The following is a 13,730-nucleotide window of genomic DNA, read 5'->3' as shown; positions in this document are numbered from 1 at the left end:
ATGACAAATGCTGGAGAAGATGTGGAAAAATCGAAAGACAAGTGCACTGTTGGTGGAGTTTTGAACTGATCCAATCATTCTGGAGTGCAATTTGAAACTATGCTCAAATGGCTATAAAAGTGTGCATACCATTTGGTCAAGCAATACCACTTCTAGGTCTGTAGCCCAAAGAGATCACAGAAAAGGGAAAAAAGACCCACAAAGATATAACAGCTCTTTTTGTGGTGACAAAGAATAAGAAATTGAGGGGATGCCCATTATTTGGGGAATTGCTGAACAAGCTGTGGTATAAAAATATAATAAAATATTATTGTTCTATAAGAAATGATGAGAAGAAAAGATCAGAAAAACTGGAAAGGAAAGAAAAAACTCTTGAAGATGGCAGAGTAGAAACAGGACCTCCGCGGGGCTCCAGCTCTCACCACCTCCAATTCATGTAAAAGGGAACTCTGAACAAACTTTGGAGTTACAGAACCCATAAAATGACACAGAAAAGCTAACCTCCCACTGAAGACAGCCCAGCAGGCCTGCAGGAATCAGCCAACGCAGCGGGCACTTCCCCACTCCAAGGTTTTAGCCCCAGGTGGGCCTGACCAGCTGCAGGCTGGAGGGACTCCAGATCACCAGCAGCTGTGGAGGTCCAGAATTATCAACACATAGATGCTAAGGACAAAGTGAGAGGTCAGTGCAGAGTGGACTTGGGGAACCAGTAGTTGGAAGTGCATGGGCTTTTGCCCCTGGGACGGGAAACTGCTGAAGGCTGCAGGGCAGCCGCTGGGGGACCAAGTGACCAGTCTGAGGGGTAATTGCTCTTGCTTTAACCTGCTTGGATTTGGATTGTGGTCTAGAGTGGAGGTCCTAGGGTGTGTAACCAGCTTGCCAGAGCTCTGGCAGCTGAGAAAATCCCAGCGATTGGGACTAAGTTCCCCTGTCTGGTAGCAGAGTCCTACCATGGCAAAAAGCCCAAAAGTCAAGTAATTGAGTGGAAAAATGAGCAGGCAAAGGAAGCAAAGCAAACAGAAGAATCCAACATTAGACTCCTATTTTGGGGACAAAAAGGATCAAAGCATGGAACAGGAGGAAGACAGTGAAGTCAGAACTCCTACACCAAAAACTTCAAAGGAAGATACGAGCTGGTTAGAGGCCATAGAGGACCTTAAGAAGCAGATGAGAGAAGTGGAGGAAAAACTGGGAAGAGAAATGAGAACGATGCAAGAAAATTATGAAATGAGAGTCAACAGCCTGACTGAGGAAAATCACACCTAAAAAAAAAAAACTAACTCAAATGGCAAAAGAGCCTCAAAAAGGCAATGAGGAGAAGAATGCCTTAAAAAGCTGAATTTGACAGATGGAAAAAGAATCTCAAAAAGTCACTGAGGAGAATCATTCCTTCAGAATTAGATTGGAGCAATTGGAAGCTAATGACTTTATGAGAAATCAAGATGCTATTAAACACATCCAAACAAATGAAAGAATAGAAGGCAATATGAAATATCTCATTGGAAAAACCACTGACCTGGAAAATAGATACAGGAGAGATAATTTAAAAATTATTGGACTACCTGTAAGCCATGATCAAAGAAAGAACCTAGAAATCATCCTCCAAGAAATTCTCAAGGAAAATTGCCCTGATGTTTTAGAACCAGAGGGCAAAATAGAGGTTGAAAGAATCCACTGATCACCTCCTGAAAAAGATCCCCAAAAGAAAACTCCTAGGAATATTATAGCCAGGTTCCAAAATTCTCAGATCAAGGAGAGAATATTATAAGCATCCAGGAAGAAACAATTTTAATATTGTGGAAACACAATCAAGCTAACTCAGGATCTGAAAGCTTCTACACTGAGGGATCAAAGGGCTTGGAATATGATATTCCGGACGTCAAAGGAGCTGGGATTAAAACCAAGAATCACCTATCCAGCAAAACTGAGTATCATGTTTCAGGGGGAAATATGGTCATTCAGTGGAATACAGGACTTTCAACCATTCTTGATGAAAAAACCAGAGTTGAACAGAAAATTTGACATTGAGATACAAGAAGCCAGAGAAGCATGAGAAGGTAAACAGGGAAAAGAAATCATAAAGAACTTATCAAAGTTGAACTATTAACATTCCTACATGGAAAAACGATAATTGTAACTAATGAAACTTTTCTCAGTATGAAAATAGTTGAAGGGAATAGAAATATATATGTCTATATCAGAGGGTATACCAGCATATGAATACATATGTAAATGTGTGTATATATGTTTACAGATCTACATAGATAGAGGGCACAGGACCAGTTTAATAGGAAGGGATGATACTTAAAAGGTGCAATGAAGAGGTGAGAGAGGAATATAATGAGAGGAGATGGGGAGAGACAGAATGGAGTACACTATCTCGTATAGAAGAGGCAAGGGAAAATGGTTACAATGGAGGGGAAGAATAGAAAGACAAAAGGGAATGGGTCAACCTTATTCTCACTGAATTTGGCTCAGGGAGGGAGTGAAATACACACTAAATACGGTATCTCACCATACAGGAGAATAGGGGGGAAGGGGATGAGAGGGGGATGATGGAAGGGAAGGTAGGCTGGGGGGGAGGGAAGTTGGAAGCACCCACTTTTGAAAAGGGACAGGATCAAAGTAGAGAATAGAACAAGTGGGAGGTGGAATAGGAGGGATATATATTGTGTCTTTTACAATGTATCTACTATGTTAATGTTTTACATTAGCTACACATGTACAACCTATACTGAACTGCTTATCTTCCCAGTTAGGGTGGGTGACAAGGGAGGAAGGGAATGAATCTGGAATTCAAAGTTTTAAAATAAAATGTTTAATATATATATATATATATATATATATACTATTATTAATACTATTTTACATGTAATTGAGAAATAAGATATACAGGCACTGGGGCATAGAGATCCACCATGCCCTACTTGAAAAGTTGAAGGGGGTATGGGAGAAGATATGGGAGAGAGCAGATTGGAGGAGGGGATATCCTGTTGGGACTGCTATTTTGGGGCAGTGGGTAGGGGAAAAATGGGGAGAAAATTTGTAACTCAAAATCTGGCGGAAATGAATGATGTAAATCAGAAGTTAATAAAGCATTTGAAAAATGAAAAAAAAAGAAAAAGAAAAACTGGAAAGACTTATATGAACTGATACTGGGTGAAATGAGCAGTACTAGGAGACTATTGAACACAATAATAGCCAACACTGTGTGATGACCAACTGTGATAGACGTCTCTTCTCAGCAGTACAATGATCTAAGACAATTCCAAAAGACTCATCACGGAAGATGCTATCCACATCCAGAGAAAGAACTCTGGAGTCTCAATGCAGATGGAAGCACAGTATTTTTTCTCTCTCTCTCTTTTTTTTGTTTTTCATTTTTTCTTTCTCAAGGGTTTTCCCTTTTATTCTGATTCTTCTTTCACAACATGACTGATGTGGGAATATGATTGTACATGTATAGCCCATATCAGATTGTTTGCCATCTTGGGGAGGGGAGAGAGGAGGGAGGGAGAGAGAAAAAAATTTGGAACTCAAAATCTTATAAAAGTGAATACTGAAAACTATCCTTACATGTAATTGGGAAAAATAAAATACTATAAGGGAATTCTTATTCAGGTATGGATTGAATAAGTTAGTCTCAGAGTTCCCTTCAAACTCTACATTTCCACAGCTGTGTACCTGGGGGAATAACCTAATTAATTCCTACAGCAAAATTTCTCTCTCCCTATCCCTCTCTCCCTCTCCTTCTCCATCTCCCTCTCCCTCTCCCTGTCCCTGTCCCTGTCCCTGTTCCTTTTCCTCTCCCACCCATCTCTCTCTCTCTCTCTGTCTCTCTCTGTCTCTGTCTCTCTCTGTCTCTCTGTCTCTGTCTTTGTCTCTGTCTCTGTCTCTCTCTGTCTCTCTCTCTCTCTGTCTCTCTCTCTCTCTGTCTCTCTCTCTCTGTCTCTCTCTGTGTCTCTCTCTCTCTCCCTCCCTCCCTCCCTCCCTCTCACTTTTCCCCTCTCTCCTCCCTCCCTCTTCCCTCCTCCACACACAGACATACATACACATACATATATGTGTGTTGTATAATACCTTATATATTATATTACCATATTACCAAACAGAGTTTAACTTTATTACCTTATGTAAGTTTTCTCCAAAAACATAGAAAGGGGAAGGCATAGAGACTGCTGAGGTCATATTGTCCCAACAACATCTGCTGCTTAGGAAAGAGTCTGCTCACTCCTAAAACAGAGTTACAGAAAGAGATTATTTCTTTTCCTGACAAAGGAAATGAAACACCTGGTAGAACATGTCCTTCTCACTATCACAGCCTCTCTTCCAGAAAGCTTTTTGCACCACAGACAGAGAATTTAAGAAGAAGCTTTTCTTTTCTGCATATTATCTGGACTGGACAGGGGCATTTGCAGCTGTGGAAATCACCCAGATCCCCTTGGTGTCCCAACTGACCCAAAGCAGATGTATTCCCTGAGGGATCTCTTTGGACATTTCCATCAGGTGTCTGCTTACCCTGACCTAAGAGGCATGCAAATAGCAGGATGGAATGCCAATGAAGTATTTGATTCTTTCCTCAAACTTTGGAGGGGAAAATTAAAGCCACAGACAGACAGAAAAGCCAGCATGAAACATGTACAAATATGTTAGTATTACTTCCAGACACAGAGTGCTTTGAGGAGTGCATGAAAAAGGCCTGATGAAGTGGGTAGAGCCATATTACTGCCTGTGCTTTAAAAATAACTGAATTACATGAAATGCCACAAAGAATTTTCAGGCTCTGTTTTTATTTTGCAAAGCTTACAGGCAAATTATAACACACATTGTAGAAATGGGCTTTCTTAGTCTGTATTCAATTCAATTCAATTTAGCAAAAATTTATTAAGTCCTATGGATAGGTCATTGTACCTGGCATTGGGAGAGATAGTGGTAAAAAATTATCAGTCCTCAAAGAATTTATATTCTAATAGGTGGGTTAAGTCTTAAGTAGGTCTAGTAGAGCAGCTAGGCAGTACAGTGGACAGAATGCAGCACCTGAAGTCAGGAAGACTTATCTTCCTGAGTTCAGATCTGGCTTCTGACACCGAGTGGCTGTGTGACCCTGGGTAAGTCATTTAACCTTGTTTGCCTGAGTTCCTTACCTATAAAATGAGCTGGATAAGGAAATGGTAAACTCCCCCAGTATCTTTTCCAAGAAAACCCCAAAAGGGATCATGAAAAGTCCATAACTGAAATGACTGAACAACAATAATGGGGTGTGTGTGTATGGGGGGGGTTGACATATAACAGATGAGTATAATACGAGTAAAAGAGATAAGTACATAGGACAGATACAAAAAGGTAGTATGAAAGGTTTAAGGGAAAGATCGTTTCTAGTTGGGATAATTATGAAGTCAATCAGTCAATATACATTTATTAAGTGCCTACTCTAATACTGGGCACTGTGTTAAACACTGGGGATACAACTAAAGGTAAAAGACAGTCCCTGCCTTTGTGGAGCTGACAGTCTAACAGAGGAGGCAGCAGGCAAGCCTATCTACACAAAGTCAGCTATATGCAGGATAAAGAGGGAATCATTAACGGAAGGAAGACATTAGAATTAAGAGGGATTGAGAAGGACTTTTAGAAGGTGGATTTTAGGTAGGACCTAAAAGAATCCAGGTAAGTCGGGAGGCGGAGTTGAGGAGGGAGAGTGTTCCAGGCCTGGAGGACAGCCAGAGAGATGGAGTGTCTTATTCAGTAAACAGAAAGGAGGCCAGTGTTACTATATTGAGGAGTATATGATGGGGAGTGAGGTGTAAGAAGACTGAAAAGATAAGAGTGGGCCAGGTTATAAAGGGCTTTGTTAGGCACAACAATGAATTGAACAAACAATGTGAGGGCAGAGACCATGTTTTATATTTTTTTGAATACATTAGAGAGCCTAGCTCAGTGTCTGGATCAAAATAGATTTGCCAGTAATGAATGGTGGTGAGTCACTCTCATCAACCCACTCTGGTCTGTGGGTTTTTAAGATCATCCCCTATACTTAACCATGATTTTGTAGGAGATGTCAAGAGGCCCACAAACAACTCTGAGGTACCACCACATATCTATCAGATTGGTTAACATGACACAAATAGAAAATAACAAATGCAGGAGGGCATGTGGAAAAATAGGTGCATGGATGCATTGTTGGTGGAGTTGTGAACTGGTCCAACTATTCTGTAAAACAGTTTGTAACTATGCCCAAAGGGTGACAAAACTATGCATACTCTTTGGCCCAGTTATACCAAAGAGATCAAAGAAAATGGAAATGTGTACAAAAAATATTTATAGCAGTTCTTTTTGTGTTGGCAAAGAATTAAAAATTGGAGGAATTCCCATCAGTTGGGAAATAACTGTACAAGTTGTGTTATTTGATTGTGATAAAATACTAGTGTACTATAAGACTAATGAATAGTATGGTTTCATAAAAACCTGGGAAGACATACGAATTGATGCAAAGTGAAGTGAACAGAAACAGAACATTGTACACCGTAACAGCAATATCATAACAATGATCAGCTGTGAAAGACTTAGCTATTCTTATCAGGATAATGATCCAAGACAATTTTCAAAGAGTCATGATGAAAATACTACCCACTTCCAGAGAGAAAATTGATGAACTCTGAGAGTGGATTAAAGCATGATTTTTTAAACTTTATTTTTCTTGTTCTTTTTTGTTTGTTTTTGCAATATGGCTAATATGAAAATACATTTTGTATGATTTCACAAGTATAATTGATATCATAATGCTTCCTTCTTAATGGGTAAAAGGGAGGCTAGAGATAGAGAATTTAGAATTTAAAAAGTTTTAAAACAAATAATAAAATAATTTATAAAAAAGAATTGTTTTTATCCACATAACAGGAAAACTTGAGTTCAAATGTTGTCTTTGACATTTAATATCTGTGTGACCTTGGCAAGTCACTTAAAACCTCTATGGTTCCATTTCCTCATCTATAAAATTAGAATAATGATAATAATATTAATACCTATAGTACCAATCTCACAGAACTGTGAGGTTGTTTACCCATATTATCCAATGAATTATTACATCTAAAATACTTAACAAATTTTAAAGCATTGTATAACTGCTATTGTCATCAATGTGATCATTCCATAACAGTGTTGTGAGTTTGTTCCTTGTTGTTGAATCCAGATGCAAGTTCCATGGATCTGTTTTATAATTAATATGTTTATATTCATAATTCTTTCTGGTTGTCCTGATGACTATCTGTTGATTTGACCAGAATATCCTAGAAGCAAAACAAATTCAGATGTGTTCAGATTTATCTGGATGGGGGCACAAGCCATCATATTTTTATTATTGATATATTTTCTTTTTTTTGCTTTTTGGAGGGCAATTTGGGTTAAATAACTTGCCTAAGGTTACATGGCTAGTATTTTTGTGTGGGTGTTAAGTGTCTGAGGCTGGAACTGAACTCGGGTACCCCTGACTCCGGGCCGGTGCTTTACTCACTGTGCCACCTAGCCACCCCATATTATTATTGATATTGCAACAACTGAACTTAGGTTGCTTTTTTTTCAATCAACATATAAGTTACATAAAAATGTCAGAGGGGAGGCAGAAAACACTACAATGTGACTTGATACAAGCCACACACACACATGCTAAGAATAGCCCTGGTCTTAGCTCTGGTCTAGGGATGACTCTTTTCTCACCCATCCCTCTAGTTTCTTCTGTTCAATAGCATTGTCTTTGGCATGTAAGACTGGGAGAAAAGAGCAAGTTTAGTTCTTGATTTTCTACCTCCCTTCTTTAAGGTTATTGTTTTATCTGCCAAGACCTCAGTTTCCTCTAGGGGGACTGCCAGAGTAAATAGTATCTCTTCTTCTCCATGATACATTACAGAAAGCACCAAGTGACTTGTAGTGTGGGTGGGGACATCATTTTACTCTTTCCTGTACTAGAAACAAACTCTCAATTCTTCCTTGTCCTTTATCTGTCCTTGTGCCTTTAGACTGCAGCGCATGTGATAAACAATAATCATAGTAATAATGTCAAATAAACAATTTGCTGGAGAAGATCTCAATTTGCTGAAGAATCTCACAGTTGTAAAAGATTACACACAAATCATGCTTCATACTGGGCTCCATCTCCAACAGGGAAATGATTTTTTCTTGCTACCCCAGCGAAGTATATTGCCTCTGTACACCAGGATGGAGGAGATGGGTTCATTTACCAAATGATGCCTTAAGGAGAATGTGTCTATTTATGTCATGAAGGTGAACAGCTTATCTGGGGAGGAGGGGAGGAAGGAGAACAGGAGGGTGATTATGACTCACCCTAATCCTTTCTGTCAGACCTTTGAAGCCTTTTGGAGAAATGATATTGTTTATCCTTTTCTCATCTGTAAAGTGGAGATCAGAATACCTGCATGATCCGTTTCACACTTTTGTGAGGATCATATGAGGTGATTGCCATAAACCTCAGAAAGGCTATAGAGATGTCAGGAGGAAAGTTTTTATTATTATCCTTACAAAGGCATTGTAGGTGTTAGGGGAGAAAGAATCCATTATGAATGCTGTGTATGAGGCTAGGACACTGAGGCACAGAGTGAACAAGGAACTCTGGGAGCAGGGATGGCCATAGAATTGGTTTTCTCTGAAATGCTAAGTGCCTAAGCCACCATACCTCTCTGAGTTCAGGCTACCTGATAGGCAACTCTAGAATTCTTACTTGGAGAGCCCATGCCAGTTCCTGTAGGTTGTTTGTTTTTAGAAGAAAATGTATTAAGGGTGGGCAACTGAAGTATGTAAAATCCAGGTTAGCAGAATGCATTTCTTGGTCATGATGAGTCAAAGAGAGAAAAGGTCAAGCACACCTCAGAGAATGGACCTTTGAAATCCTTAGATGAAAGGTGTCTTGGAAGTGCAGAGTGCCCCCTTTAACTTTTAATTAATTTAAATTCACAATGTTTACATGTATCTGGAAGAGATTCCCAGGTAAAGGAAAATGGATCTTCTTCAAAAGCAAAGAGAAAAGGAATAGGGGATTCCTCCATCATGGACGAATGCACATACTTTATTTCAGCATCCTGTATCTTCTAGGCAGGGTTTCTTAACCTGGGATCCTAATTGTTTTGTAAAATATTTTGATAACTGTATTTCAAAATAATTGATTTCCTTACTCATCCTGTGTATTTTACTTTATCTGTTTCAAAACGTAAATCTAAGGAGGGGTCCATAGGCCTCGCTGGACTGCCAAAGGGGTCCATCACACACACACACACACACACACACACCATAGCACACACACACACTGATGTTAAGAATATTTGCTTTATCAAATTAACTATAAAGGATATATGAAGAAAGACTATCTGCATCCAGAGAATGAACTGATACATAGAAGTATGTATGGAATAATTTTCCATATGTGTGTATACATATATACATACATACATATATACACACCTATTTGTGTCTAATGGTAACTATCTATGGGGGGAGGGGAAGAAAAAAAAGAAATTTGCACTATAACTTTATTATATATTTAAAAGGAGTAGCAAGTTGTATGTAATAGATTTGTGGTCCCGTACGTAATCATCTTTTTTATTTTACTATATTATAGAAATACTTTTTATCCCATAAGTTAAAATTGAAATAATTTTTTAAAAGCATATTTTTCTAATTAGAATTAGATCAATTTAGTTACATACTGAAAAATGAAAACTAGGTCATCTTTAGCTAATTTTTCAAAATTAGTGTCTGATAGAAAGGGTGGTTAAGAGGACACCCAACAACCCTGATGGCTGTCTCCAGAAATCAGGGTGAGGAAAGGAGAAGAGGACAGTGGCAGGACAATTCATGAGTCACCAAGAAGATGGAGTATTTTGTGACAGAGATGGATGCCAAAATATTTATGCATACATGAATTATGATCTAGTATCGCAACTAGAAACTTGTTAAGATAGGTGACTCATTGACAGGAATGCTTAATGGCGTGGAGAGAATTCATCGCCAGCTGGTCAGAGAAGAAAGTAATAATAGCAGAATTATATAAAGGGGAGAGATGAAGGAAGTGTTGCCTAATGGGTAGGATGAGATTTTAGGGAGCAAGATTCAAAGATACCCTTTTTCTGACTGAAACCTTATCACTGCCCCAAAGTTAGCTAAGCTATCTTCCTTCAGTTAAACATCCTGAAAGTCCCCTTCCTACTTCAAGTCTTCCTTGACAAATCAGGAGAATGAAGGAAATTCCTTTTTGTCCCAACTCTGTTAAGCATTCAACTCCAATAATTCCCTGGTATCTCTCCAACCTATAGCAGAAAGTGACCACAGTGGAAGATAACAAGACTTGGTTGGTATATATGCCATGGAGCTAGCATTTGCATTGCTGAGGCATTCTTGAATAAAACTCAAGGAGACAGTCAGCTGGGAGAGATGAAGCTGTTAAATATTACTGATACATTTTATAATGTAGTTTATTCCCTTGACCTTAAAGTTTTATCAGCTATATGAAAAAAATAATAAATTTTGTAGGATATGTTGATGGTGATTTTGTCTGTTCAGAGCTTATTCAATCATCAAGAACGTTGTGTATCTTGGAAAGGAGGCAAGAGTGTGGCATCAGAAAAAAAAGTGCTGTATTTTGAGTTAAAGAGACTATATCCTACCTCTGCCACTTAGTAACTGTGTGAACTTGGATGAGTTGCTTCCCTTCTCTGGGACCAGGATGGTCTCCAAGATCTCCAGCCCCAACTTTGCTACTCACAAGTTACATGATATCAGACATATCATTTAACATCCCTGGGACTCAGTTTCAGCATTTGTCAAATGATGTTAACAACCCCCATCCCGTGGCCCCCACAAGACTATTTTGTCTCAAATGCAAATGATAATTCAAATGTATAGATGGACCTTGAAAGGTCAAGATCATCGTACAAATGTGAAGTGCCTTGCTAATACATTCCTCTTTATTTTATGCATACATTTCCTCTCACAGATCTCTAGGTTCTTTATGCCTTCACTGCAATAGCAAATACCTGTTTCAGGTCCTGAACTCCCAGCACTCAAGGGTTGCACAGCATCTCTTTGTATGGCAGGTAACACAGAATCACTAGAAAAGGTACCTTATAAATATTTTTGTCAATAAGACCAATAAAAAAAGCATCTCACTTAAGTGCTAGCCTGTCATATGAATGGATCAGCGTATTTGATTGTTTTAACCATGATGTTTCCATTTTATTTCTCTCCAATCCCCAGAAAGGGAAAGGAAGAGAAGTGGAACTGGACAAAAATCTATTGTTTGTTCTTGGATATTTGAACAAGAAGACAAGGCTTCCTACCCTGGAACAACTAACAATTAGATGAGAATGCTCCTCCAAATGTCAGAATGGCATTTAGGCTGACAGCCATCATTACTACAAGCAGATCTGCTCTAACCCAAGCTGTCAAAGATTCCAGAGAGACGGCTGTGTCAACCCTGGCAATCAGGGGGGTGACAGCTGTCCCAGCTAGTTTGACCTTCTTGTCCCCTTTCCCAGGCACGCTGTGGGTATATCTGAAGCTTGGAGTCTAGCATGGGGGGAGGGGAAAAGTATGGCACCCAGAGGTATGCATAGCATGTACCCTAGAAAGTTAATTTTCTTCAAACCAAACATTTATTGAATACTCAGTCATAAAGGACATTATTTGTACCCATCAAACTAAATCGACTAAGAACCTAACTTAAATTTAAAAAAAATAACAACTAAACTTTACTTTTGCAATAGGGACTGGGCACATACCTAGACCACTTGAAATGGGAAGCGTTGCCAGGAAAATCCAGCGAGAACTGGGCATTCGTGAATATTATGTGTTGGCCTGTCATCGGATTGGGAGGAAACTTTTTCCACTAGCTGTATAACTGGAATGATAGGCATCTATAAAAATCACCTGATTCATCACAGACTGTGTCTTTGTCAGCACTGAAGTCTGAGGGAGGAGGTGACTTCTTAACCATGTGGTAAATTGGGAGAGCCTTAGGTCCCCCTCCTCTTCTTCCCTCCACCCCCATCCATTGGTCCCCAAGAAATAGGCCTGAGCCTTTGACCTTTTTGTTAGTTTTTTTCCAGGTGCAGATTGTGAAGCCTGTGGTCTTGCTCCGGAGTGTGAGCCGCTGGGATTTGGGAGTCCAAGAGTCTAGGCCCGATACTGGCAGCACAGCCAACAGTGACATCTTGAGAAACAAGGGTCCTGAGATACCAAACCAGTAAAAGGCTACAATGAGATGGCCCCTTTGGATCTGAAATCAGCGGGACCAGCATGGCACAGGAGCCAAGATAAATTATGAATCCAATTCCTCCTTCCTTGCACCTTGCTACCTGCCCTAGGTCAATAGGTGGTGGAGTAAATGTTTGTATATAAGTTCTCGCTGTGTGTTTGAAATAAATATCCTTTTGTAAAAGCTAATCTGATGATGAATGGCTAAATCAAAGTGGGGTGATAGTTACTGGGTCCCTAAAATACAAAGAACACAGTTGGAGACAGAGAAAAAGAAAGAGATCTTCCTAACGCTTTCAGGAAGGGAATAAAATGCCAAAGGCATGACCCTCAGAGACTGAGGCCAGAGACAACTTTAAAATATGCTTTAAAAATAAAATTGTAAGTGGCTCCTTTTAACTGAAGCTTTCCTGTTCCCAATATTTTCTTTTTTGTTAAAAGAAAAAAAATCTTTCTAACTCATGTTGCCATGAAGAGCCTCTGGTGAAATTTAAGAATGGATAGTCCAGGATATGTCCTTTTAAAATGTAAAATTTTAACTTTTTCCCCTTTCTTTCTTTGAATCAATTAGAGTTCCAGGGCCATATCCTAAAAACTGAATCATGGGAAGCAAAGTGGCCAGAGGAGTCAAAGGGGAAAAAAATTTTTCAGCTGGAGTCTCCAGACAAGAGTTGGGGTCTTCTGGGGACAAGGAGGAGGAGGACAGAGAGCTTGAAGACCTGAACTAGAACACTGAAAACTGGTGCTCCAACAACCTTCTGATATCAATAGAGACTGTGAGGCTATACTTTGGAGACACTTGTCTTTCCTTTTTAATTCTGATCCCTGGAATTTAGCATAGTGCTTGGCACATAATAAGGGATTAAAACAAGTGTTGTTTTGTTTTGTGTTGTGTTGTATTATATTGTTGTATTGTGTTGTATCATGTTGTATTATATCATATCCTATTTAATGGTGTCATATTATATCATACTGTATTGCATTTTATCACATATGGTATAGTATTGTACTATATTGTATTGTGTGGTAGAGGGTCCCTGGGTTTGGCGCCAGCCCAGTTACTAAACTACATCCCTCGAGTTTTGGAGGAGAAAAGGGTACAAAGAAAAGGGAAAATGTTACAGTGATGGTGTTGACAATGCCAGTAACACAGGGGCCCAAGATGCTGGGAAAGGTATTCCTGGCCCAAACATTCTCTGGATCCTAGGCTACCTCACCAAAAGCAAACAACAAGTGGAACATTGGAGTTTGCCTGGTCACAGGAGTACATCTGATGTTCACACCACTGAGGACACCTCAGTTCTTGATCTTAGGATGTGGAATGTAGCTAGCTTAGTATGAGTGGCTGAGGAAGCAAAACAGGGAATACACCTCTACTGTTTTGTGAAATCCAGAAGGCTCTGTGAGGAGGCTCTCACACAATGATAGTAACTTGAATTTATGTAGAACTCTGCTTTTATACACTTCTACATAAT

At 39.3% G+C, this 13,730-nt stretch overlaps 1 long non-coding RNA gene across 1 annotated transcript in view; it reads left to right on the top strand.

The window, feature by feature from the left end:
* The window catches only part of LOC138173446 (uncharacterized), a 52,427-nt gene extending 39,983 nt beyond the window's left edge, over window positions 1-12,444 (top strand). Inside the window, exon 2 of the long non-coding RNA XR_011171402.1 lies at window positions 12,097-12,444. This is a non-coding gene — a long non-coding RNA (uncharacterized lncRNA). The remainder of the gene's footprint in view (window positions 1-12,096) is intronic.
* The last annotated feature ends 1,286 nt before the right edge of the window (window positions 12,445-13,730 follow it).

The sequence above is a fragment of the Petaurus breviceps genome, unplaced genomic scaffold (genome assembly GCF_028583685.1).
Source record: "Petaurus breviceps papuanus isolate PSGF00001 unplaced genomic scaffold, PetGlider_PUasm1.0 582, whole genome shotgun sequence".
NCBI classification, from domain to species: domain Eukaryota; kingdom Metazoa; phylum Chordata; class Mammalia; order Diprotodontia; family Petauridae; genus Petaurus; species Petaurus breviceps.
This window is presented reverse-complemented; position numbering and strand designations above follow the sequence as displayed.